The sequence below is a fragment of the Fundulus heteroclitus genome, chromosome 19 (assembly GCF_011125445.2).
Source record: "Fundulus heteroclitus isolate FHET01 chromosome 19, MU-UCD_Fhet_4.1, whole genome shotgun sequence".
Classification (NCBI taxonomy): domain Eukaryota; kingdom Metazoa; phylum Chordata; class Actinopteri; order Cyprinodontiformes; family Fundulidae; genus Fundulus; species Fundulus heteroclitus.
Window position 1 is genome coordinate 16615614 of NC_046379.1, and position 26262 is coordinate 16641875.

At 40.6% G+C, this 26262-nt stretch overlaps 1 long non-coding RNA gene across 1 annotated transcript; it reads right to left on the reverse strand.

Annotated features, from left to right (window-relative positions):
• Nucleotides 1–287: 287 nt before the first annotated feature.
• Nucleotides 288–2971, reverse strand: LOC118567083. Its single transcript, XR_004933464.1, has 3 exons — nucleotides 2903–2971; nucleotides 2643–2794; nucleotides 288–1713 (listed from the first exon to the last, which is right to left on the reverse strand). It is a non-coding gene; the product is annotated as an uncharacterized LOC118567083 (long non-coding RNA).
• Nucleotides 2972–26262: the final 23291 nt, after the last annotated feature.

Sequence of the window (26262 nt, forward strand, 5' to 3'; positions counted from 1 at the left end):
AAATGAAGATGACTGTGGCAGAATAATCTAAATTTAAATCAAAGACCAAAACCCCTCTGTGTTTGTTCCCTTCACTTCAGCAAAACATCCACAGAGGATAAATCTCACCCCACATCACTGGAGAAGAAATGTTTGCCTCAAAAGGATTTACAGCATCCTGAGAGCAGGCCAGGTTACATCCCTGAATGTATTCTTAATATAAACTGTATTTTATTGACTATAAGTCGCACTTTTTTCATAGTTTGGCCAATACTGCGATTTATAGTCAGGTGCGACTTCTATCAATTTTAAATGGTAAATCATGCTGACCAACATGAACCAAGTAGTAAACATTACCTATATCCACAGAGGGCGCTCTATGCTTGTTAAAACTACATGTTGCTCTTGTACTACTTAAAAATTAATTGAATAAAGTGTTGTATTTTAGGGCTTTCCAACATCCCTTTCTAGTAGAATCATTAGCAAAATCAGTCGTTTTGCAAAATATGAATGGAAGTGGTAGGTTTTTGGTCATTTGTGAGTTTTAACAGTACATCTTTATTGCCATGTTTGATGGGTCCAACTGTAAACCATACATTCAACTGCAAGCAAGGGCCATTTTCTTAAAATGCTATACATTTTTGAATGAATGAGAAATTCATCTCAAAATGTTCTTTATGGGCTTTATGATTCTTTAAAAGGATATGGATGTGCACAAGAAAAAGAAAAGACAAACTTTGTTTTACATTCCACCAAAGCAGGTAGACTTCGTATTATTTTAATCTAGTGCTGATTGCTAGTTTTCCAGACCTTCTTGCAGATTTTAAAATTTTCCCTAGGTTTTGACTGTTTTTTTCAATACTATTTTATCCCAGGCCTTGTACCTGCCAGTGATAGCAGTTGTGTACTGTGTCCTTGCAAAAAAATGAGCAAACTGGACAAGTCGGAAATAGCAGAATAGGTGACAGGCTTAAAAAGCTGCAGACCAATAGTAACTTAGTTTTCTTTCAGGAAAAGGAAAAAAAGTCCAGGAAGGAGCTGACAAGACTAGAGACATCCACAATCATGCAGCATCAAGCTGGTTAAAAGCTTTTTAAAAGGTAACAACAAAGTTTATTTTTTTAGTGGCTTAATGTAGAGAAATATGGGGTGATCCAAGCCTTAACAGGGTGACGGGTTTAACTGTCTTTCCTTCTGTCTGTTACCTAACTTGTGCAATAACCAGCACCGTAGCAGTCTGGGACTGTTACCTAATTTCCTTCCTCTCCATGGTGTAGATTACAGTGAATCATGATGCCATAAAAGTACAGTTTAATCCGCAGCTTTTCCCAGAGCATAACCAACCCAGACATGATAACCTCATTAACACTCTCAGGTGAATCACAGTTTGTTGTGAGAGCGCTCACAGAGCAGTATATCCCCCGATCTGTCCTCCGAGATTTCTCTGCTGCTGATTCTGTCTGACACCACACAGAGACTTGATGTTTCTAGCCTCTGCTGCAGCTGCAGAGAGAAACTTGTCCTTCTCTTTCTCCAAACTCTGCAGCAGAAAACGCAGCAGCATCCTTCCCTCCTCCTGCCAGCCGTCTGTCTCAGCTCGCATTCTCAGAGAGGAGGAACAGGAGGGTCCTGCACTCATGAATAGTTGAACACCTCAGTACAACACTAGGCAGTGGATCCAGGATCAAACCTTGCTTAGAGCAGATATACTCCTCCCTGCTTATTCCTGCATACCTGCAATGGCATTATGCTTGTTAAAATCATTCTTCTTAAGGGGACAAAAGCCAAAAGTATTGTTTTACAACAGAGTTGCATAAGATCTAAACATTCAAACAGTCCTTTCTTCAGTCTTTGTATTTCTTTGTCACCTCCAAACACTATATTTTGTTGTTAAATTTGGGATTTTTGCAAAGACTATTCAAAATAAAGATTCAGAAAACTTGCTGTTTTTGTTGTTTCAACAAAAAAAGCAAGTTAGAGAATGCTTTTTGCATGTCCCGCTATTGCTTTGCATAATTAATAAAATGCACAGGAAAGCCCAACAGTTGTTTTTACCAGGTTTTCAGTGTGCAGCTAGCTTGAATCTAACCATATCAGAGTGTTGTTTTTTCCTATGGGGGTTTCTTTATTGCTGGGTAAAATTGGGACCATGTGGTCCAGTATGAGCATTGCAGCAATTTCTGGAATCAGTTTTCATCTGGGCATCTGAGTTGTTATTTTTCTTTTCAAACTAAGGTGAAATTACCTATTTAAAAGCATATGGCTTCTTCCTTGTCCATGGCCTCCTCAGTGTTACAGAAAGTGATTCAAATTGGAACATGTAGCTATGTAACAGTTCACCTTAACACAATTCTTTCTGAATAAAATTTGCTTTAATCCCTTATGGTCTATATAAAATCTGTTGAGCACCGTACAATTGGTATTGATTTGTCAAATTTCAAAGCAAATTCTTACATTTTAGTTTTGTCATATCCATTATGTGTTACCCATGAGGAAATCACTCAAAAACACTACATGCTGAAAGGCAAGTGCTTTATTTACAACTTGGAAAGATGCAGACCTATACCGTGGATGGTACAGGTTATCCATAATGAACAGAAAAAGGTGTAAGATGTAACAGAGAGGAGAAGGTAAGCGCATTGGATGGTTGAAAGGTTGTTTACCTTACAGATTGGCGGCAGGTTTAGCTTTGGAGAAAGGTAAGACCGTCTTGGTGACTTGTGACTGTATAAGCCGTGTGAGGATGCAGAGGATTTTCCTGGAGAGGCTGAACAACAGAGAGGAGCTGCCAACAGCTGCTTAAACCTGGGAGATGCTGAGAACTCAGAGATAAACTCAGGATCACACAAACTATCAAGACAAACTTGAACATGTAAGAAAAGATCATAATACAAATGGAATAACTAATAGGGCTTAACTCTACCACATCAGCTGATCATCGGGCAGAGAATGGTTGTCCAGTAGCCTCTTTTTAACCTCAAAGAGCAGGATGAGGACAGCGCAGTCAGGGGGAAGAGCTGCAGACCCCTGGCCACGCCCACCAGTGAAAATCAGTTGAGCAGTAGTCTCTCTCTCTCTCTCTCTCTCTCTCTCTCTCTCTCTCTCTCTCTCTCTCTCTCTCTCTCTCTCTCTCTCTCACACACACACACACACACACACACACACACACACACACACACACACACACATAACAGGATCATAATTGTTTCAGCAGCCTTGGCATGACAAAATCTGCTTTAAGTGGCATCCTTACCACCGATATTAAGCACGTAATTGAAACACGCCCAGTCACACTAGTTTTGATCCATGCTGAATGTAGCATAGTTTACATTCATACTTCTAAATTAATTATGGATCTATGTGGATCTATGATAGGTCATAGCAAAGAATGAAAGCATCCAGAATAAAAACTGCGGGGAGATTGCGCTGGCGCCGACTACCTTCCGGAGAAGGGTTGGGCTGCGACGGGCACCCCCCTTTTGGCCCTCCCAGTTTTAAATGCACTTGAGAACAACATGCAGCAACACAACGGTTTAGGACCGGAGTATGGACCTGGTAGGTTGAGTTGTGGTGGTCGTGCTGATGTTGGGGTTCACCTCCCAGGTCAGGGGGCTGGACACCCCTCTGCCTGGACCTGAGAATGTAGGATGTATGTAGTGAGTGTGCGCACTGTGTGGTAAGAGTGTATGCATGTGGGGGCTCTAGGGTGGGAACATGTGAAGGTGACTATGTACCTTGTTTTCTCTTTGTCTTTTATCAGGTTGGGTGTGGACTGCCCCCTCTCCTGGAACATCTCAGGTTTCCCTTAAGTGTGGAGACCATCTACCCCATCCTGCTTTCCTCCATTGGCTGGCTCCTTGACCCACTGATGCGTTGGTGGTCCTCGGTGTGCGCGGCTGGGTGCTCGGGTGTGTGCCGGCTCACTCCTGGCGGCTGTTTCGCAGGGCCTGGGCCTCGGGTATCTAGACCCATGGCTGGATCCGTTCCAGCAAAGCTGGTTGCCAGCGGAGCCCACAGGCTCATCCCTGCTGCTCCTGGGGGATTTGGCACTGTGGCTGTTGGGGGGTTTTCTGGGGCTTCTGTCTACTCTTCCCTGAGGTGGGGGTGGCAATTTTCCCAGTTCGTCCCTTTTGGGCACATTTGCTCTGGGGGTCGTTTCGGGTGTCTGGGGTTCTGGTTTTCCTGGTGTCTGCCACTGTGCTCTGATGGGGCGGGTCTTTCACTCCCCACAAGCACTATTGAGCATTTCTCCTCTCTTTTTACATGAACATGAAATAGTCCCAGAATAAAATCTAATATAGCTTCTTGCATATATAAATCAACAAGAGCACATTGGCGAAAGCAGTAAGGCTCCACTTGTGAAAGTGAAATCTTTTAGGCTCTCTTTGGCATTAAGACAGCAATTAATAATGCTACATTGCCAGATAGGACACATGAAAAAAGAGGCAATCAATTTTTCTATAAAATGTAATTAAAAAATAAACATGTGAAAATAAGTATTTTCATATGTTTTTTTTCTTCTGTTAAGCATGTTAGAGAAGTTTTGTGTGACAGAAAAAAATGGCCAAGCAGGGACCCCTGTATCAAGAATGTGTTCACTTTGTCCACTTCATGAATTCTGTTTAATGTTTGAAACACTACTGCCAGTAAACTAAAAAAAAAAAAACAGTATAACCACAGATAGACACTGATATTTCCATGATATGGGTTTTGATTTCTTCCCCCCGTTCAAAGATATTGTTACGGACCTAGTATGAGTTTTTGTACATCATTTATATAGTCTGTAGTTTTGCATGGAGTTTATCATGTATCTACTGTAAACTAAGTGGCCAACCTTCTAAAACTTTATTTTAAGCTGTTTTAAAGAGTTTTCTGTCTTGCCCTATATGTTGGTGTGTCGAAAAGCAAGTAAGGTGGGTCTAAATTTCAATAAATGTGTGTCACTTTAGATGTGCCCCCTTTTTAGCAAAGTATGTTTGTAGTGGGAAATAGTGGGCAAAATTTATATTACCCAACTTCCCCTGGACAGTCTGTTATTTACTGCTAGCCATTTAATTTTATTTCATAAGTGAGCATCTGTAAATTAAAGTTCAGTTCTCTGTGATGCCTCCAGGTTGCCATCATTCAGAGTTGTTTCAAGAATTTAACATGTGGAGGTCAGTAAATCTTCATCAATGCAGTCTGAGCATCTGTACAGTGTAGCATGAGATTAAGCATTGTTATTTGGATCATTTAAAAGGCTCTTACTTACGTACGGTTTGAACCAATGGGATCTCTGTGCACTTTAGTTAGCATTTCAGAGTTGGGATTTTTTATACCTGGATAATAAATGTGTTTTCAGACATTATTAGATTGTGTATGATGCAATGTCAGGTATTTAGAAAGGTGGTAAAGTAGTGCTATTTACATAAGGTTGCAAATTTCCAATGCTATCCAATTGCAAGGTAGCTCTGCAATAGTGTGATGAGGGTATTAGTCAGGGCTTTAACAGCCTCTCAACTTCAACTGCTAGTCCAACATATTTTGTCTGGCTGGATGTGTCTGCCTGATCAAAAAGTGGCAAGAAAAATATCTTTTCACAGACAGTGCTGCTGTAAAAGCAGATAAGAGCCCCTACAGTGTCCATTCAGTTGGCAGGTAGTCATAAAAATGGGATTTTACAGGAGTAGCAGGGCTTGATAAAAAGACCAACTCAAAAAAAAAAATCAGGAAGCATCCAAAGATTTACACAAGATAACAGCATCTGTTGCTGCACCATTTTGTGTATTTTTCTCCAGATTAATTTACATGTAAGAAATCTCAAACGTCAGTAAAATCATAAAGATGACCAAACATGCACACATTATGGCTTAGGTAAGAACATAACTTGGAAAGTATAGAAGTATTTAGCTCCTGACATCACAGTGCCCTAATGGAGCCATTAGCCGAGCAAGCATTATGTATACCTGCAGGATACAAGGACCACTGTGGGGCTGATGCATCATCTACATACACAAGGATGTTGATGGCTGTAATTATTCCAAACTCCCATCCTCAGTCTGTGCAATTTTCTGCAAAGCAGAAAGTGGATGTTCGATAACTAAAGTGTACATCTACATCGATGGCTGCTCAGCGGGCGCCCATGCAAAAAGCTACACCCTGCCTGCACAGGCCTGTTCAGACCCCCAGCAAGTGCGACAGAGAGGAAGAGAGAGGGGGAACGGAAAAGACGTCGGAGGTCTGCAGAAGATGAGGATGGAGGCAGGAGAAGGGAAGAAACACAAGTGAGGAGGAGAGTGGCTATGATTGCCAGCCAGCGTGTAGCCGGTAATTACAATGTTGTGTTCTCTCTCTCACAGTCTCAATCTTTCTCTCTCTCTTTGCCAGCCATTCACACATTTCTGTCTTACAGGCCTGTGTGTGCTCAAGGTTAATGGGAAGTTTGAGGCAATCTGCTAAATAAAGACTTGCATTCATATGACACATACATTCAGAAGACTTTCTGTTTGCCTAAAAAGATAAAGTCACATTGTTTTTATGTTAATAGTGATATGCTTAAAAATTCAAATACTCTCCAAAGTTTTTTTGGGGAGACATCAATTCAAGTTACTGTTTTAATGAAGGAACGTTTCCATTTTGTTACCTTGAAGCTTCACCTTCATTAAACTTGTTATCCTGAACCAGAGGTTAGCAAAGAGCCACGTTTGCTCCTCTTGCTATAGAGTTATATTTTTCTAGAGCCAGAAAAATATAGATTTTATAAACATATACTAACATTTTGAAAGCTAACAAACCTAAATTAAATGCTTATTTACATTTCTTTTGATTTTAGAACAAAATGTATCATCTAAATAAGGCCATCTGAGCAACCCCTTTTCCATAAATATAGAAAATAGAAAAAGATATGTAGCTTTCTTAATAATAGTTAATTGTATGAAGATAAAAAGCAGCCTATTGGGCAACACAAATAGCCTTACATGTAATGAACATGTTATTTTATGGTTTTAATGTATACAATGTAAATAAATACACATATTAATAAGCATTGCTAATAGTAGTTAGCTTGTCAAAGAGTCCAGCAATTACCATCCTTCACTGGCTTTCTGATGTGCAACTGGAACATGGTTTTGTTCAATTTGATGTTATTTTAAGATCCTTATTCTGACTTCCGAATGAACTAAATGTTCCTTGCACTTGTTCTTGGGTCACTATTGTCCTCTTCTAATCAAAGAATAAGTTATTTAATTATTCTCCAAAGCAATCCTCTTTCGGCTAGTTTCTGTTTGAAGCACAGATCATTCTTTGCTCACACAACTTATTTTTTTAAATCTTTCTTTGGCTGTGGCTGATTAGCTCTACATCTAAAATTTTATAAATACTACCAGTTGAGTAACATATCTTGAGGATTAACTCCCATTACCCCCCAAAGGACCAGTAGTGGAAAAACCTGTTATTTAAAAAAAATTGTTACAGTTGAAATGACCTGAAAGCATTAGCTGGAAAGCTGTTTAAACTTATACCACTTAAATACAATGCTAAGATACCTGTTAGAAAAGATTAGCAGCTTCCCTTTAAAATCAAAAGTGCTACATGAAAGGACATTTTGCAGGGGGTAGTTTTTACCCAGGTAGTTTTTATTAACACTACCATTATTAAAAGTTGCATTGGAAAAAGAGTGAATAAAAACAAATGTCTCCTGAAAGATTCCCTGGCTGTCGAAAAAGACCCAAGACATGGGTTTGTGCAGATAATGAGCTTTCTTCAGTTCACACTTTACATCATTTTGGATAATGGTCCAGCGATAGCAAAGAAAAACTTATCAACTTTCATAATGTTAAGTCACAAATAATTATTTTCTCAAATATTCATTGAAAACTACTTTCATTTGCATGTGACTGTAAAATTTTGCTGTCAAGTTTTAGATCCCTTTACCATCTTTTGTAAGAAAACGGCAAGAATGTTTCAGAGGTTAGTCCGAGCCACGAGCCACGAGTGCTCGTGTGTGTGTTCGCTCTAAGCATGTTCGTTATGGACACAAACTAAAAAAGTCCGGCCTTCGGTGCAGTCTCAGGCTTCTGTTTCTTCCTTCTGTCACTTTATCATAGCCTCTAATTTTCTCAGCTTCCTTTCTCCTGCTGTCTTGCATCATTTCTTGCATTTTCCCTCTCCTTTTCATTTCTCTCTCTCCAACTGTCTTGCTCATTGACTTACCATCCTGCTTGGTTCGCCCGGCCCGCCTCCATTCTTGCTCTTTCAATCATACATGCTGATATGCACACACGTAGGCTGCGATACATGAGCATGTCCTCTCCTTCCTGCTGCTCTCCTCCTACTCATTCACCCCCAATCTCAGTCTCTCGCCTGTCCCGCTCTCGTTTTTTATTACTGTCTCTCCATCTCTGCCTCCGTCTCTCTTTGTGTTTATGAGCGGGGCTATATTGAGAGCGTCTGGTTGGTAGACACAGAGGGAAAAGAGGGGGCGAGAGTGCATGATGAGGCAGTAGAAGAGAAAGAGAGACAGATGGAGTGGATGACATGCGGAGCAACGAAAGACAGTTAGATAATGCATTAAAACATGCAACAACACATCTGCTCCTAAAAAGTGTAAATATTTTTTTTATAAACTTGCACGTTTCACCGTTTATTGTTTTCCATGAAAAGTTTCAATTCATGTTGAAATATGTTTGTAAAAAGGGTTATAGTTTGATTACAATTAGTCAATCACAGCATCTCAAAACAAATCAGGTTAAATGGCTACATATCAGTGATATGATAAAAAAAAGAAGATAAAATGAGATAAATGTCTTAGAAAAATAATTGCTTAGACATTTAAAAGAGACAAACAATTCAAATAACAAAGACCCATATTTACACAACCTCAATCAAATTGAATACAAAAAACTGTTTTTAATATGCAAATTGAATAAACATTTTTAAAAGAAAGTTAACTTTTTAATTGACAACTTCTTCTGTGTTCATTTACCAATCCTAATATATTTAAAAACAGAAAAGACACATATCCAAGCGTAGATGAATTAAATAGGTAAAAAAACAAAGGCGGTTGGAAAGGCAGGTTTACCACTGTGGGATCATCATCTAATGCCATCTTTAATGGCACTGTCCTGAACTCTCTCTTGGTAATCAAAGGATCAATTGTTTTCATGACCAAAAAGACCTTCTAAAGAGATGTCCACATGCTGAATGGGTATGTGGTTGTTTATTTGATACATAGAAGAGGTAAGGAAGGAAGTAAGCAAGTGTAATAGACACGCTAAACACCCATTTCAAGTCTCAGTTGAATTTAGGTCTGGACTTTGAAAGGGCCATTCTAACACATGAATATGAATTTAGTTATTTTCCTGCAAGACGTTTAACCTTCGCCCTGGTCTCAAGACATTTGTAGCCTTTAAAAATGTTCATGCTATGATTGCCCTGTATTTAGCTTGACCCATCTTCCAATCAACTCTGTCCAGCTTCAGTGTCACTGCTAATGAAAAGCCTTCCCACAGCATAATGCTGCCACCACCATGTTTTACCAGGTTGAGGATGTGTTCAGGCCTATTTACAGTGCTAGTTTTTTGTCACACACGCTTTCCATGTATGCAAAACAGTATTGCTGTCTCATCTGACAAGAGAGCTTTCTTCCACGTTTTTGATGATGTATACGGGTTTTCTTTTAGCTTCCACTCAACAATGGCTTTTATATTGCTACTTTTCCTTAATTGGATTTCTGCAGTGCTCGACAAACAAGTTCTCTGTCAACAGAATCTTCCATCCAAGCTATGGATACAGTACCTGGACCACCCACAGAGCTCTACACCACACTACCCCTTCCCACACCTCCATCACCACTCACAACTCTCACTATCAAGGAGGGAGATGTAAATAGGTGCAAATACTGCAAATATATAGACTCGCACTGTCTCCCTCTCCACCCTAAAGCACTGTGCCAATCAGCTGTCTCCAGTGTTTACTGGAGACCCGTCATGCCAGCCGGCTTCAAGACCTTAGCCAACTTCCCAGTCCCCAAAAAGACAAAGATCCCAAGCCCTAATGATTACAGACCTGCCCAGACTTCTGTGGTTATGAAACCTTTTGGCCATCTTGTCCTGAGTCCCCTTAATACCATCACAGATTCTCTCCTAGATCCCGTACAGTTTGTGTAGACCCTCCAGTATCTGGACTGCCCAGGATTTTACGACAGGATACTGTTTGTAGACTTCAGCTTTGCCTTCAATACCCTCATCCCAGCTCTGCTTGGAGACAAGCTCCCTTAGCCGAATGTCCATGACCCCCTGTGCAGGAGGATTACAGACGTCCTGATAGATAGGCGGCATGACTCTGACCCTCAGACCATCAATACTGGATCCCCCCACCCCCGGCCATCATTGTGTCCATTCTCACAGCATCTGTCACAGTCTGGTTTGCTGCAGCCATGGCCAGGGACAAGGCCAAGCTGCAGCAAATCATTCATACTATCCAGAATGTGATTGGCAGCAACTGCCCATCTCTCCAGGAAGTGTACATCTCCAGGACCCAGGGACGGTCAGCCAGGTTCCCTTCTGTCCCCTCTCACCCTTGATAAAGACTGTTTCAATGCCCCACCCCACTGGCAAAAGACTCAAGTCAATCAGGACCAGGGCCTCACACCACCAAAACCATTGCACCATTTACCACAGAAATGTTTCTTTTTACAGTACCTGGAAGGAAAATCTTTCTGATTGTACACTCTGAAGCTCCTGTATTGTCACCATTGGCCTCTTGACGTCTTCTTTTATTAATTCTAGGAAAATCGGTTGAAAGGGGTTTGCCTTGTCTCAGCACATTCCCAGTTTTGCATGCTCTTTTTATGTCCCGAGGATCATGTATCTTTTTCCCTTTAATTTGCAATTACAGAAATCCCTGTTTTGATCAAATTAAATCACCATTAATGTTTCTAGTTGGATTGTAAAACATTTTTACAAATTGCAAAGGATGTAAAGACCAGGTAGGCTACTGTAAACAAAGATCTGAGCATTGTTACAAAATTACCAAATGAAAAATAAAAATAAAATAAATAAATCTAAATGTATTTTTTTTTAAACAAAAAGGTTTGACATGTATTCTTTCAGCTTTGACCTACCACAGTTACTTGCGCAGTGGAAAAGCATTACATCGATTTAGTTTGCTTTTCTATAAATGTAACAAAACCATCTGACTTTTGTTTCTAGCTGAAATAAATTCACAAAGACCTCTAACCAGTTGAAGGATTACAAGACCCAGGGCCCTGGGAAAGAGAAAGTCAACCGATGAGTCATCCGGTCTTCTTCCTCCATCCATGAGTTTATATTTAGAAGAAAGTAAAAAAGAAGCCCCCAGCTCCTCGCATCTAGAAGTTGGAGGCGGACGTGTCGTGATGGCAGCAGCTGGAGTGAATCATTAGCAGAGAAGTTTGTGGTGTTTGATGACCACATTTACAACCACTACTCCCTTCAGGGACAATGGATGCTACAACTGGAGTCCAGATAATAAAGGCTTCTTCATCCTGATGCTACAACTGGAGTCCAGATAATAAAAGCTTCTTCATCCTGGGGTGCAAAAACAACCCTCTTTACAAGTTTACATTGCTAAGCTTTCTTTAAGTTGTTTTTTTTAACCTAGATAAAGAGTCGATAAAACCAGCAAAAGGAAGTCAAGTCCAAGAGGAAAAGGACAGAAAATCAAAGACATGCCTTTTAAAGTTTTATGGTTTGCATATATTTTCGAACAAACAAAAGGGTGTGTTCCTCTTTGTGGTCTTTAACTAAGGTTTTATCTTGCTTTTCAATAACGGAGAGCTTAGGGCTTAAATTGAAAATGTATCTTCCTCGAAAAACTTTGTTAGGGAGGGTGAATTGTTTAAAGGACCATAGAGAATCATTACACATGGTGTTAACAGGCTCGCGGGACTCTAAGACAGGATTTTACAACTCTGCTGGGTTCCCATACTGTCTTGTTTTCATCTGTATCATAAAGAAAATTCCGCACAAGTACACTTATACGTATTCAACACACGGCAGTCTTAGTTTGATGCCTTAGCAGCACAGCTTTCTTTTGCGAGTAACACCTATAACGTTCAAATATATATTTTCCCCAGACGACTGGGGTCAGTCTGAAAGTGGCCTTCATCTTGTTCTTTGGTGTTCTTACGTGCAGCGAGACAGTAGAGTCAGACATCTTAACACGGCTACAGATGGTGGCAAAATTATGGAACTGACCTTCTGTGGCTTTCTGCATGTACAAAGGATTTGTGAAACTCCTCAGCCTGAGTCACTGAAACGCTCAGTCAGAGCTCACAAAGCTGTTATTTCAGGGTTCTGCAGGAAGAAACGGGACAACTGCCCTCCTAGTAGTCTTTGTATCAGTGACTTAGTGGTGAACACACTAAGTCAATAAACTCTACGGTAACCAGATCTAAACATGGTTGAGCTTATTATAGGAAACATACTTTATTGTACCTAAAACTCTAATAAAAGAGCATTTCTTCTCCTTTATGGAAACTGGGTGACAGAGAAGTTACATTAAAGCACAGAGACAATACCACAACTGGCCAAGCATCAGCTGTTAAGAGAGTTATCATATGCTTTGGAGGTTCCTTTTGGCATTAAAATAACATTTCATTATTCATTTCCTATTGTTGGGCAATGTTTAAAATTCAAAATACTTTGGCTAACTAAATCTGAACAGCATAATTTTACACTCAACGGAGATGCTCTAAAACACAGTAGGAGAACTAAAGTCCTGTTGTAACATCTTACACGACTTTACAGATTTGAAATTAGAATATTAACAAACCTGACCAAATATCATACAAACACATCCATCCATCATTTACCTATATTATGTGTTCAAAAAGATTCCATTTAGTGTCTGTTTGCGCATTGCTGCACTAAAAGCATGATATTTCTGTATTCCCACCTTCTATGACTAACGTTTTCTCTCCCAAATCCATTATTGGTCAATGCCTTCCATCTTCTACTGTTACGTTGCATGGCAGAGGCAGTAGACATGCTAACTGTGTTCTGTACAATTCGGTTCTGGTGCTAAAATACAAATATGAAGAAAAGTAGAAATATGAAACTTTTGAAATAATTCAGAGGTGGAGACAGTAATCCTCCCACTTCCATTCAGTGGTAATGACCCTCTGACTTCCAACAACAAATGTGGAGTCAATTAAGTGGAATGCGCGGATGTGGTTCTAGGCTCTTGAAGGTGTAGGAGTCAGTTTGCTTAACTCTGTTTAGTGAGAGATCTTGCTCGATTTAATTTTTAAAAATAAAATTTTAACAATAAACAGGGATCACTTTCAAAGATGTGCTGACAGCAATAGAGGGCTTGTTTGAGGAAGAAGCTGTATGGCTAACTACTGAGGACATAGCCAAGTGACAGAGCAAGGATGCACAGCATAAGTTGTGTTTGGGGACAGAGGCTAGGCAGCATAGCCATAAGTGGGACACACTAACCAGGGCAGCCAGATTGATAATGTGTACCACTCTACGTTCTGTACATTTTCAATCTGGGACTGCTCCCATTGTATGCGGTTGGGGAAAGGAGGGACATTCAGCAGAACTTTTTGAGTTGATTGGGCAAAGTGACACATAGTACCTGCCTACCAAAGGTTTTTCTTTTTTTTTTGCCAATCATGGTATCAAATTAAAAAGTAAGCAGCACGCATCATGAAAAACCACAAGAAACTCCAACAAGGTAAGCTAGTCAAGGAATTTCTTGTGTGTATTATTACCAAACAGGTGTGATAGCAGCAGCTCCTGCGCTGCCATGTTTATTTTGGTTTGGCCGTGTTCTCATCAGCTCTTGCTTTCTTCACAGCTGGGGTCCGTTCTTCGTACGTTGCTTAAAACATCCGAGATCAAATGACACATCCAAGATGACTTCATCCGGCTAATTATGATCCGGCTAACTGGGTTCTTCGAACACATCTGTTGTTTACGATTAGTATCACTGGATTGAGTTATCTGAGACAACTGCGCGTTCATGCGTTTGTTTAAAAGGGGAAATGTATCGATAGTAGAAACAATGATCAGCAGCGCTGTTATTGGCTGTTCAGCATGGCCAAAGAACGCCCACAGTTTTTCTCCCAAGTAGAACACGAGCTTTTAATGGAAGGTTATGCCGAATTTGAGTCATTAATTAAAACACCACAAAATCTGTTAAAGCCAGGAGAGAGAGGGCTGGCAAAAAGCAGCAGACAAATTAATGCGTAAATACTGTCCATGGTAGATGTTTCTATCACATTCTACAGCATGAATTTTTGCATTTTAATAATTTGATATTATTTGTTGTTTTATATCAGAGCCTCCATGGGACCCACTAGAACATGGGGACAAGTAAAAGTGAAATACAAGAATATTCTACAAAATGGTAGCCTTTAATTATTACACTTTATTTTAAAAAGGCACTTGTTATGTCAAGAGATCCAAATTTCAGTGTCATTCCTTAGACACGGGAAGTAAAGGACACATGCAAACTGGGAATTTTAACAAAAAAAATCTTTATCCATAAAAAATGAAAATCTTCCTTTTCCAAGTCATCCACAGTTTACACGGTAAAACTGTATTGCTCCGTGTCTAGATAATCCGTCCATAGTTTTTTCTAATACAATATACGGCTCGACAGGAAGCTAACCTTTCAAAGTAAAACTAAACTTCACAATAAAATGGACCGAACAACTCTTCTTACTGAATATGATAAAAATAAAAAGCAAACTATCATACAAATAACTTAAATATTTTAGATTTATGGCTCCAACACCACTTTTTCCTCTTTAAAAGCCACTGTTAAATGATGTGTTTGTTTGTTTATAACAGCCACCAAGAAAAATCTTGCTACAATTACACTGTTGCGCTGCGCTAAAGGATCCTGTCTATTGAGCAATATGCGATTAATTCGAAAAACTCTGCAAATTATTCTTGCACCTTCCGCAACAGGTTGCTGTCGTAAAAATGGACATGGCTACGGCAGACTTCCCTATCTCCTCCGCTTATACAGCCGTGATCTAATCTTGTTTACATGAAATAAGCCTGCTCTGGAGCAGGCTTAAGCTGGTGCACATGTTGCTATGACAACAAGTGCAGGAAGTCTTTCGAAGAACCAAACGATCCAAGATCATGCCAAATCGTCAACAATGAAATCCTGCTAACTGAGTTAGCGACGTACGAAGAACGGACCCCTGGTATGTCCCACCTTAAGCCACAATACTGCAACGCGATTGGCCAAAACTGTTTTTGGTTTGGACACAAGACGGATTCTTGTGTGTTTGTAAACGCACACATACCGCAAGAATTCATCTTGCAGGCAAGGTTAACAACTCACAGCATATCTGCAGGAAATAACTTCATAATGCTTTTTCTGTTAATGTTTTTTGTCCCCTAGATAATAGAGTGGATTCTTTATAGCTGCAAGTATGAACACAGCATGTAGACCAACAAGTAAGAGACTGTTGTGTTTTGGTTTTAAATAGAAGCTAATATTCTTTTGTCTGGATGAGAAATTGGCGAGTGCGCTCCAAAACCTACTGTATAACCTGATTTCAATTCAATTCAAAAGATTAGCTGTTGAGGAAATTGTTACTTGTCTGCGTATTATGTGGCCGCCTTTCAGTAAAAGTATCAAAAAAGTTTGCAATAAATAGCTGACCAGTAAAGTAAAACTGCTGAAAAAAAACAGCCCCTAAAGTGATTTCATGCAGAGTAAAAATCAACCTACTGTTTGTCACTGTGTCTTTTTTAACAATCCCTAATTCAGGCTAGTGTGAGTTCAAATTTCCATTAATACTCATGCTTGTTCAATAATCACTGTTTTCATCAGGATCGGCGATGGTGGGGCTTGAGATTAAATAATGGGGCCAATAAATCAGCTCTGCAATTAGGCAAACCGTGGTGCAAAAACACTGGAACCGTACTGCTCTCTGCAATGCTCTGTATGAAATGAGCAGAATTCAAAACAAAGCAGACGTTGCTCTGAAAGAAGTTTGTTTTCGTTGCTTTATAATACATAGCCAGTGTTACTTTGACAGCACATTTGACTGAACATTTAAGATGCAGCTGTGTGAAATAAATGTATTAAATGAAACAGGTAACGTATTAGCGCTGCCAAACAAACCCTTTTTTGTAGTTGTTTTTAACCTTTTTTTTTTTGTATTAGCCGTGTCCTGAATGGCAGAAAAGCAACACCAGCATAAAGAAGAAAGCTACATGTGTTTTAAGGGAACTCAGCTTACCTTGTTTTCGAGCAGGGAATGCTGCTCTGAATCTCTGGTGGGCAAAAAAAAGCTCCGTAACACGAAACATGAAATTTTAAAAATGAAAACAAAAAGAAAATTTGAGAATAAAACTGAAAACATCATATACTTTAGGTTTATTCATCAGCTCCCTGAAGGCAGACGGTGCCCTTTTTTTTTTTTTTGCACTGGGTTGCTGTGTGTTGGTTATACAGACGCTGAACGAGCTATTGCAATTGTTGTTAAAGATTTTAGATCACATAGGCATTGATTACAGTCCTGTATATTCTCCTGTTTCTCATTTGCATATTGCCAAATTCTTACAATTAACACTGTAATCAGTTCTTTCACGGTTTCTTATTGCATGGTCCCCTGTGTTTTGGGGGTTCAAGGCTTCCTGCTGATGCAGTGTTTTCTGTTAAACTACTGAAAGAAATAAAGGGTCTTTGGCATATTTACCGATATCCTGTGCATGTTCTTTAAGGGTAAAGACGTCATAATAGTACTAACAGTAAAATCGATACTCAACATTTAAAGTTTCAACCATCACTTTTTAAACTCTTGCCAGAACTATTAGCGTAAAAAAAGGAGGATTTATTTGAGAGAAAAAGTGTAATTGATCCTTCTTTAACAGACTTCCCTCTGTACCCTAAGAGCGTCAGCCAAACTTTTCAAGACACCCCCCCACTCCTCTCGGTCTGTCCCATCATGGGAGGTTTTGATTCACAGGACTGACAACCTTATTATGCGGCACACTTATTATTGATATTACGCCGCAGAGGCGCGGTTGCCATGGTCACCGAGCGAGAGACATTTAATTTTCTCTCCTCCATCATCATTATCTATGGGGCCATCTGTTGTGGAAAATGAATTCAGCCTCATTTGCATGACTGATAAGCACATTCTTTATCTGTCCCACAGAAGGTCATATGCCATGGATTTGGGGACTTGAGAGAGAAAGAGAGTGAGAGGGTGAAATGATGCGTGTTCTTACCTCTGTGAATGTGGTAAATGGGGTGGATGTGTATGTTTGAGTGTTTATCAGAGCTCAGATGTGTGCATGTGTCTGCATAATCTGCGGACATGTAATGTTTATGTATGCCCTCTTGCCATGCCTTTGTTCTCGTGTTGATGATTTTGAATTTACATAAGCATGTGGCTGTGTGTGTGTGTGTGTGTGTGTGCTTGCAACTGCCATTGACTGCATATTCTCACATCAGAAAATGTATGTGGGTGTAGATGTCTATTGTGGAAACAGCTTTAGACCTCAAAACAAGGCCCATTTTGGAGGTAAACGTGTGTGTGCAGCTATGATTCAGGTGCTTGAGTGTAGTTTTTAATATTCCTAAGGTTGTTGTTTAATCTTATTTCTCTTCACGTATCCAAGTGTCCTTGGGCAAGGCACTTACCCCAAAAGTACTTGGTATGGTAGCTGAGGGAGCCACTTTGGATGGCAAGGTCTCGCTTTTAAGACATTTTGAGAAACACATTTTGCTTAAGTCTGTGCATAAAATTCTGAAGCTTAAGAGTGTTTTTAAACCTAACCATGAGTTTTTAGGGCCTCCCAGTGACAAGAAAATGGAACAATTCCACAAATCCCACGTCAATTCACTTTAAAAATACTTTATTAATCCCAAAGGGAAATTAAATGCTGTTGTAACTCATACTACATAGGTTTCTTCAACGAGTTGTTGTAGATGGTGATTGCTGCAGACAGAAAGGATCTCCTGTCCCGGTCTGTCTCTTTTGATGTACAGCAGTCTGATGAAGAGGATGCTTGGGGTTTCCCATCCATCCATTTTCTAACACGTCTATCCCTTGTGGGGTCATTGGTGCCTATCTCCAGCTGTCAATGGGCGAGAGGCGGGGTACACTCTGAACAGGTCGCCAGTCAGAGACAAACAGGACAAACAACCATTCTCGCACACACTCACACCTAAGGAGAGTTAGAGAGGCCAATTGACCTAACAGTCATGTTTTTGGACTGTGGGAGGAACCCGGAGAGAACCCACGCATGCACAGGGAGAACATGCAAACTCCATGCAGAAAGGCGCAGGACAAGGGTAGGACTTGAACCCAGGACCTTCTTGCTGCATGGCAACAGTGCTATACCCACTGTGCCACTGTAAAGGGTTTCCCATAATCCATTTTTGCAAAGTCATCTCCAGAGGTTCTACAAGGGTCCCAGAACAGAGTTCCGGGGGACCCTTCTTTATCAGCTTCTTTAAGTCAGTTGTTCTGATGCGGCTACCCCAACAGATGATGGACGAGTAGATCACACGCTTCACAGCACACTCATAGAAGATAAGCAGCATCTTGCTACAAACCCTGAAGGACCGACGCTTCCTCAGGAAGTACAGTCTGCTCCATTCCTTCTTGTAGACAGCTTCACAGTTGCGTCTCCTGTCCAGTTTGCTGTCTAGGTGAACACTGAGGTATTTATACTCCTACTCCACCTCCTCTGCACAGGCCTTCGAGACTCTGGGGTAGACACCATCTGGACCTGCAGCCTTATTCCGGTCCAGTCTCTCCAGCTGCCTCTTCATTTGACTTTTAGTGACAGAGAAGTTGGGGGGGGGGGGGGGTCCATGGCTGAGACGGAAGATAAAACATCTGAGGTGTGACAGGGAAGTTTTGTGTGATGACTGTTTGGTTGTGGGCAGGAGAGGAGGATGCCAAGCTTGTTCCTGACCTGAACCTTTTGAAGAATGAGTTCAGCTCATTGGCTCTGTCCAGACGTCCATCTGTCAGGTCCTCCTTAAGCAGGTCTGTGAACTGCTTCTTCCCTGATGACACATTTCTTATATTGTTCTGCTAGAGTTTACTCTCCAGCTTTTTCCTGTACACCTCCTTGTTTTCTCCTAACTTGGCTTTATTCTGTTTACTTCTCAGTAATTTCTCGTCTCCCTTCCTGAAGGCTCTTTTTTCCCGTTCAACAGTTCCTTCGGGTTTCTGGTTATCGGGTTTGTTGTTGGGGAAGCATCTCATTGCTCTGGTGGGGATGGTGTTGTCCACACATACGTTTATATAGTCAGTCACACACTCAGTCATGGCATTGATGTCATCTCTATGTGGTTGGCGCAGTGCATCCCAGTCTGTTTCCTCAAAACACCTCTTAGGGGCTTCCTCGGCTTCATGTGACCCTTTTCTCTTTCTAGCAGACTGCCTTTGAAAAAGAGGCTTATATTCTGAGCAGAGAACAGCAAGATTGTTTGCCAAGACGAGGTCTTGCTTTAGACATGTGTGAACCCTTTACATTTGCATGAAACAAGTCTAGAGTTTTATTTTCTCTACTAGAGCAGGTAACCAACTGTTGAAAAGTTGGAAGTGTCTGGTGATGAAGATCATCACATGCAGTGTCGCCAACAGCTGATGGTGGAACATGGACTGCTTGGGCTACAGCGATGAAACTTGACAGGGTCATTTCCCAGATGACACCATCTGTTGTTCACCAGCGCCATCAATCCACCACCTTTTCTCTTTCTGCTCTCCTTTAAAGGTGCAATGTACAAGTTCCAGGATGTTACTGACATCTACCCCCTCTGGCGACAAGTTGAAATGACACCAGTATTGTGCACCCGCATGGGAGAAGAGAAAAAACAAAAGACTTCAGAGGTCTTTTTTAAAGGCATAGTGTTTTCAGTGGTAAGAAAGTTCGACATATTATTTTGTCATATAATAATATATGGAAATAGTATTCTATCCATCCATCCATTCATCCATCCATCAGTTTTCTAACATGCTTATCCCTATTGGGGTTGCGAGTGGTTGCTGGTGCCTATCTCCAGCTGTCAATGGGCGAGAGGCGAGTTACACCCTGGACAGGTCGCCAGTCCATCCCATGGGAAATAGTATTTTATTTAGAATGGAAATATTTCATATTGAGTCAATAGTCCATTTTTTTTAGGGTAAAACCATAGCGACCATTTTAGTTGGTCAATAACAGCAGGGGTGGACTGGCCATCGGGAGCACCGGGAGTTTTCCCAGTGGCCCGGCCTGTGGCCTGGTCTGCTGGTCTGCTCAGCGATCGCAAAGGTTCGGGACGCTCTTTATAACAAAAACAATCCATGTCATGCGTGCGCTAGCTCGCTCTGGTGTCTGCCAGACAGAAACTTCCACGGATTGCAGTTGCGAGTGGGAAAAGACAAACGCACCCGCCTCCTGTCATTTTCTGAGCCGGCGGACGCTCTTTGTCACAGCAGCACTGTTGCCACCAACTTAGCAGACTCCTGCTCCACCCATTTTTTCATTGTCAAAATAGCAACTTCTCATCTTTCTTCTGTGTTATTGCCGACTTCATGTGAAGGCACCATTCGTTCTCCAGGTGCTTGAAGGAGACGTGATTCCCTTTCCACTTCTGCAGTGAGTCTGAGCCGACAGCTGCTGCTGCCTTGTCCTGGCTGCAAACCGCACTATGAAGCTACATAGTTGAAGCAATTTCAATAGATGGAAAATTATGTGGTTTTGAAATTATTTTTTTTTACAAGGAAGCAGGGCAGGTTCAGTGAGCAGCAGCAGTGCTGCAGGAGCTCCTGCTGGCATGGAGGGGGTTAAAAGTGTTGCAATAAGGAGGAGACCAGAGCTCCCGCCATTGCTTAAAAACTGTCTCAATATTTACTTTGGTCTTGTTGCCAATCAGTCCAATTTTTTTTTTTTTTGCACTTGTGTTGAGTCGGTGATGGAGTCTGAGATGCGCTCCTTGCTAGTCTTTTGTGGTCCATCTTCTAAAACAGTCACAGTGTTCTCTCGCTAATGCCTCAATGGCAGCTCAGAATCTCAACTTCAGCTCTCAGACAGCTCTTGAACAACAGTTTGAACAGTTTGAACAAGAGCGCTTAGCGCCTCACAACAACACGCACACCCGGAGGATTCGGCCCAAATCACTCTCTCACTAACTGACAATTGGGACCTATAGAGGCAACTGCGGTCAATAGAGGATAACTCATTATACATGTCGGGAAATTGTAAGGGCATGTATGGGAAAGAAAATAAATAATATTTAATCTGTGCCCGATGGTAGAAAAAACAACTGGTTGTGCACCATGACAAATACTCCAAATATCCAACAAATATCCTTCAAGCAGCACAGCATCCAACACAAGTCAAGAAAAACATCCAAAAAGGAAACTTTTGACCCGCAAAAAAGAGGAATTAAAGCTCCGTAAAGAGATATGCAAAATAAAAACAACAGAGCTACTCCAACATGCAGCCACCTCGAGCAGCGCAATTCTAGATTCACTTGTCATTCTGACTAGACTTTTAAATAATGTTGCAGAATTTGAAGTTGTTTCTATAGATATTTTTTAATATATTTTTTTAAACACATTTTTGCCAAATAACAACAACTGCACAAACTTAACTTGCTCTTTGTGGACTACAGTTCTCTGCCTTCAACATTATCCATCACAAACTGGTCAACAAACTGGTCAAACTTAGATATCCTGCTACACTTTGTTCATGGATCTCAGGCTTCCTCACCAATAGAAAACTATATATCAGGATTGAAAACCAGACATCATCAACCATATCTCTCAAACTCTAATCCTCAGGTGCTGGTTTCCTGCCTTTTGGATAGCAGAATTACCTCCTCTATGTGTCCTCTCAGTTAGCAGGGTATACTTTTGTTGTTGTTAACAGCAGGGATTTGACCTTAGCTTACCTTACTTTGGACTATATGGTAAATGAGTGTCTTTGCTACATTTATCACGGTAGAGCAATATGGTAAAGGTGAAATCAAACCACCAACATGGCATCTGTTGAACAAGCTTTTCAACCCTTGAGCCACAGAAACTCTTGCTTTTAGAACGATGATCATGGAGTAAACCAACTGTTTTTGCTATCATTTAGATTTCCAAAAAATAACACATTTGTTGAATACTTCACTACCTTCACTTGCAGACAACGCAGAGTTTTAATGGGTAGCTTAAAACAAATCATGGCCCTTTTAATGCACCTGTGTGGGTTTTTTTTCTCCCCCACAGTCTCAAACTTCTAAATTAGATGTGAGTGTTCATGGTTGGCTGAATGTTTGTTAGTCCTGCGAGGAACCAGAAATGTGTCCAGGGTGCTGTCCGCCTCTCGCCCAGTGTCAGCAGGAACAGGCTGCAACCCCCTGACCCTCTTCAGGGTAAGTGGGTGTAGCTAATGGATAGATGGATGCTCACCCGCTGTATGCTCTGCAGTTTCAAAAGCCCTTGCCACACTGTTGGAAAAAAATGATGGAATTTTTTTTTATTCTTTTTGACACAGGCAGTTAAAAAAAGACACAAAAAACAAAAACATATTGATTTACGCTATTCATGCATATGTAGCAATATGTATTGAACAAAGGACGATTTAGAGATTTGTTGAAGTTTTTAAAAGGAAAAAAAGCTCACATAGTATTAATAACATCTATTAATCATAATAACAATACATTTTGCATGTCAGTAGTTGTAGATGCACATTGTGGGATTTATTTGTGTTGTTACCCTGCCGCAAGAAGGTCCTGGGTGACAATCCTGGCATGGAATGTTTCTGGATGTAGTTTATATGTGCTCCCTGTGCAAGCATGGGTTTGTTACAATTTTGGCTTTTTGTTTATGTTTTAACATTTTTTTTATGTTTTGTTTTTTGAATTTGGTCTCACTCCCTTCATTCTTAGCTCCATTTTTACTATAATAAACTGTAATGATTGTGCGTGGATTATCCAATATTCAAGCCGACACTGAAGGAATATGTTCTTAAAGGTTTATTGTCAGTAGTGAAGATGGAGGCTGACAGGACAGGTGATGGTTGTAATGGCTGATGAATGGTAGATGATTTCAGCAGGAGCAGGCAGATGACCAGATGATGAAGGCAGAGACAGACCAAGGCCAGCAAGAGCAGGCTGATGGCTCACCAGAGTGGTCAGAACAGGAAGCAGGAGGTCCTCACCGGAACAAAGAGCAGATAATTGAGGATGTATACAGTCACTGTAATAAACCAACAGTGAAGCCAGGTCGCACATAGGAAAAAAAAATAGATCTGGCAAGGGACACAGTCCAAAGTCCATAAAAACATAAACATAATGCCAAAAAACAAAAACAAAAAGGTTATTTCTTCCTCCCACAGTCCAAAAACATGATTGTTACTGTAAGTTAATTGGTCTCTGAAAATGGCCCTAAGGTGTAAATGTGTGTGAATGTGTGTGTGTGCATGGTTGTTGCCCTGTGATGAACCGGTCCTGTCCAGGGTGTCCTTCGCCTCTCGCCCAGTGACCCCTGGAGATCGGCAACCCCACAACCCTGTAAGGATAAGTAGATAGAGATAATGGAGGGATGAATTTAATTCTCTAGATAATGAATTATTCATCCAGTTATTTCAGGATAATACCGAGTGTTTTATTAACATAACATGTTAACATGTTTAGTTATTTTAACCACATAAAACAAGGTGCAGGCCTCTGCATTAGAGATCTGGGCAGTGTTAGCAAAATATCACATCACAGATCATCATTGATCGACACATTACAGGCATCATATAGATCCTAATTAAGCTGAGTGTGTAAGCAAATTTTGCTTGTTTATTTTTCTTGAGTTGTAAAGCTGAAACCTTGTTGATTGATTTGAAATTACTGAATAGTCAACTTGGCATCTGGAGATAAGTTACAGCCATTCTTTGCATCTTCAGCAACTGAACCTTTTCTTTTCCAACAGCAAGCACAGAAAAAACTGCTTTAAATGTTTGAATATTAGAGACTTGCTAGTAAAGCGAGGGGTATACGTGTAAATTTCAAATAGACTTCTTGTCTGAGCACATGCAGCCGTGCACAGTCTGTATGCATGTGTTGGCGTGTTTATCCCCTGAAGCCTTCGTCGTGCGCTGCTGCCGCTGTGTGCAGATGTGCTTGTGTGCAGGTACAGAGGCTCCCTGTGGATATCTTTGCTCTCTGGTCTTTCATGTCTGGCACATTTGTCATCCCATTGCGAAGACCCCAGTGTCTCTCTCTCTCTCTCTCTCTCTCTCTCTCACACACACACACACACACACACTCCGCACATAAGTAGGCTGAAGCTTGTTGTTCCTTCCTTTTTTTTTTTACTCCCAATACACCAGCAATGCAACCTCTTCTGCCTAATTCACATCTCTCCCTCTCCTCCCCCCTCCTTGCCCCACCTGCTCTCCTCCCTCAGTCCCTCTGAACAACAGGCCCTCACCTTCTCCCTGCTATCATCTCAAGTCCCAGCACACTACGGGCGTCTTCCTCCCCCACTCTTTTAGCTCCCCAGTGCTCGCTTGCTTCCACTCTGCAGCATCAACACCTCTAAGCTCAACAACAAGCGCTGCTCCTCCCATCCTCACTGCAGCTTTGACGATGGCTTCATTTCCTCCCTTTTACCCTCCGCAGTCCAAATGTGAAGTTTTGAGATATACAGTTTAGTTCGTGACCATATATAGAGCATTCATAGGTTGTTCATACAGGTTACAATCAGTTGTGAAAAGTAATTTATAATTCGAAAATTCGATTTACTCTAAAATGCTTTTATTCCAATTTTCATCAGGAGGTTTTTATTTTTTTTTTCCTGAATGTCATTTGTTTCAAAAAGTTTAACTTAATCTTGATATTCAACTTTTTATAGAAATAATAGTCATTTATTCTGACTGTTATTTTAGTAAGATGAATTTCATAACTCCCTGTGTCTCTTTGAGTAAAATGCGTGTCCATAGTAACTGCAGTGGAAAATGCAGTATGAAAACATTACACAGTTAAAACGTTCGGTACCCCCTTTGCGCTGCCATGTTTCCTTTATTCCGGCTATGGGGTTGGCACCTCTTGCTTTCATCACAGCTGTACGTTCCACCTTAAACCATAATATTACAATGTGATTGGCTGACTCGTGCTGGGTTACTTCACGAACGGTTGAGCCGGGAGTGGATAAAGATGGATTCTCGTGTGTTTGTGAACGCACAAATACTGTATGAATTCAGCTTGCAGGCAAGGTTAATACTCCTCAGGAATCACACATTCACAGCTGTCATCATACCCAGACCAAAACATAAGCAAACTACGCAATTGCTTAGGGCCTCCAGACCTGTAGGGGGTTCCCAATGAAGAAAGTGTTACAGAAGTCAATTTCACTTACACACAACAATTTAATGGAATTCTACTTTATAGGGGTTCATTTTTGCCACAACCACAGTTGCAGTCTTTTGGGGTAAAAGAGTATGAGAACTTTGCCCATTATTATTTAAAAAAAATAGCTCCAGCACAATCAGAATGGATAGGGAGCAAAAGAGAAAGCTCTGGAAAAGTAAACAGTTTATTTGTAAGAAAAGAAGATGAAGTCAGTTTGGGAATGCTCACTGGTCCGGGAGGTGAAGGCGGGAGAAGAAGAACACTGAAATGTCCTGGAAATTTTTAAAGAATATCTGTCCAGGCCTTTAAAAAAAACTGTGTGCATGTGTGCATGCACAGCACACAAAAATATGAAGAAATTTATGAAGAAATATTGTTTGTGTGTAGCGAAGCCTCAGGCTAGTACATGTGTGAGAGAGTGAGATACATTTAAAAGAACAATCCAACTTGTTTCTTTCTTAAAATATAAAATGTATTAATTTACACATTTATTATTTTGTATTTTGTCTCTTTGTTTAAGAGCATAAAACAAAGTGTTTCAGCATAAAAACAGTTATTTATTTACATATTTAATAATATGCCATACCACATCTGTCTTTGTTCAATAGCATGAAACTAAGTATTTCAGTATAAAGTCACAAATTTATACATCGATATGCGATATGTCTGTCTGTTAAAGACTATAGATTTATGAAATATGATGTTTAAACAACATTAAAATTAAAATTAAATTAAAAGAAAATTAACGTGTGAAAGCGTCCTGTATCATAACCACATCTCTGCTGTTTGTAACAAACCAAACCATGTGAAAATCGGGAAAAAAAATCAAGGAGTTATGATTTATTTTAGTTGGGTAAACAGCTTCCTCGGTACAAATAAATGCACTGGGGGAGCGTGAAAGACCCATCCAAAATGACAACCGCGCTAAAACGTCAGCTCCAATAGCGCCAG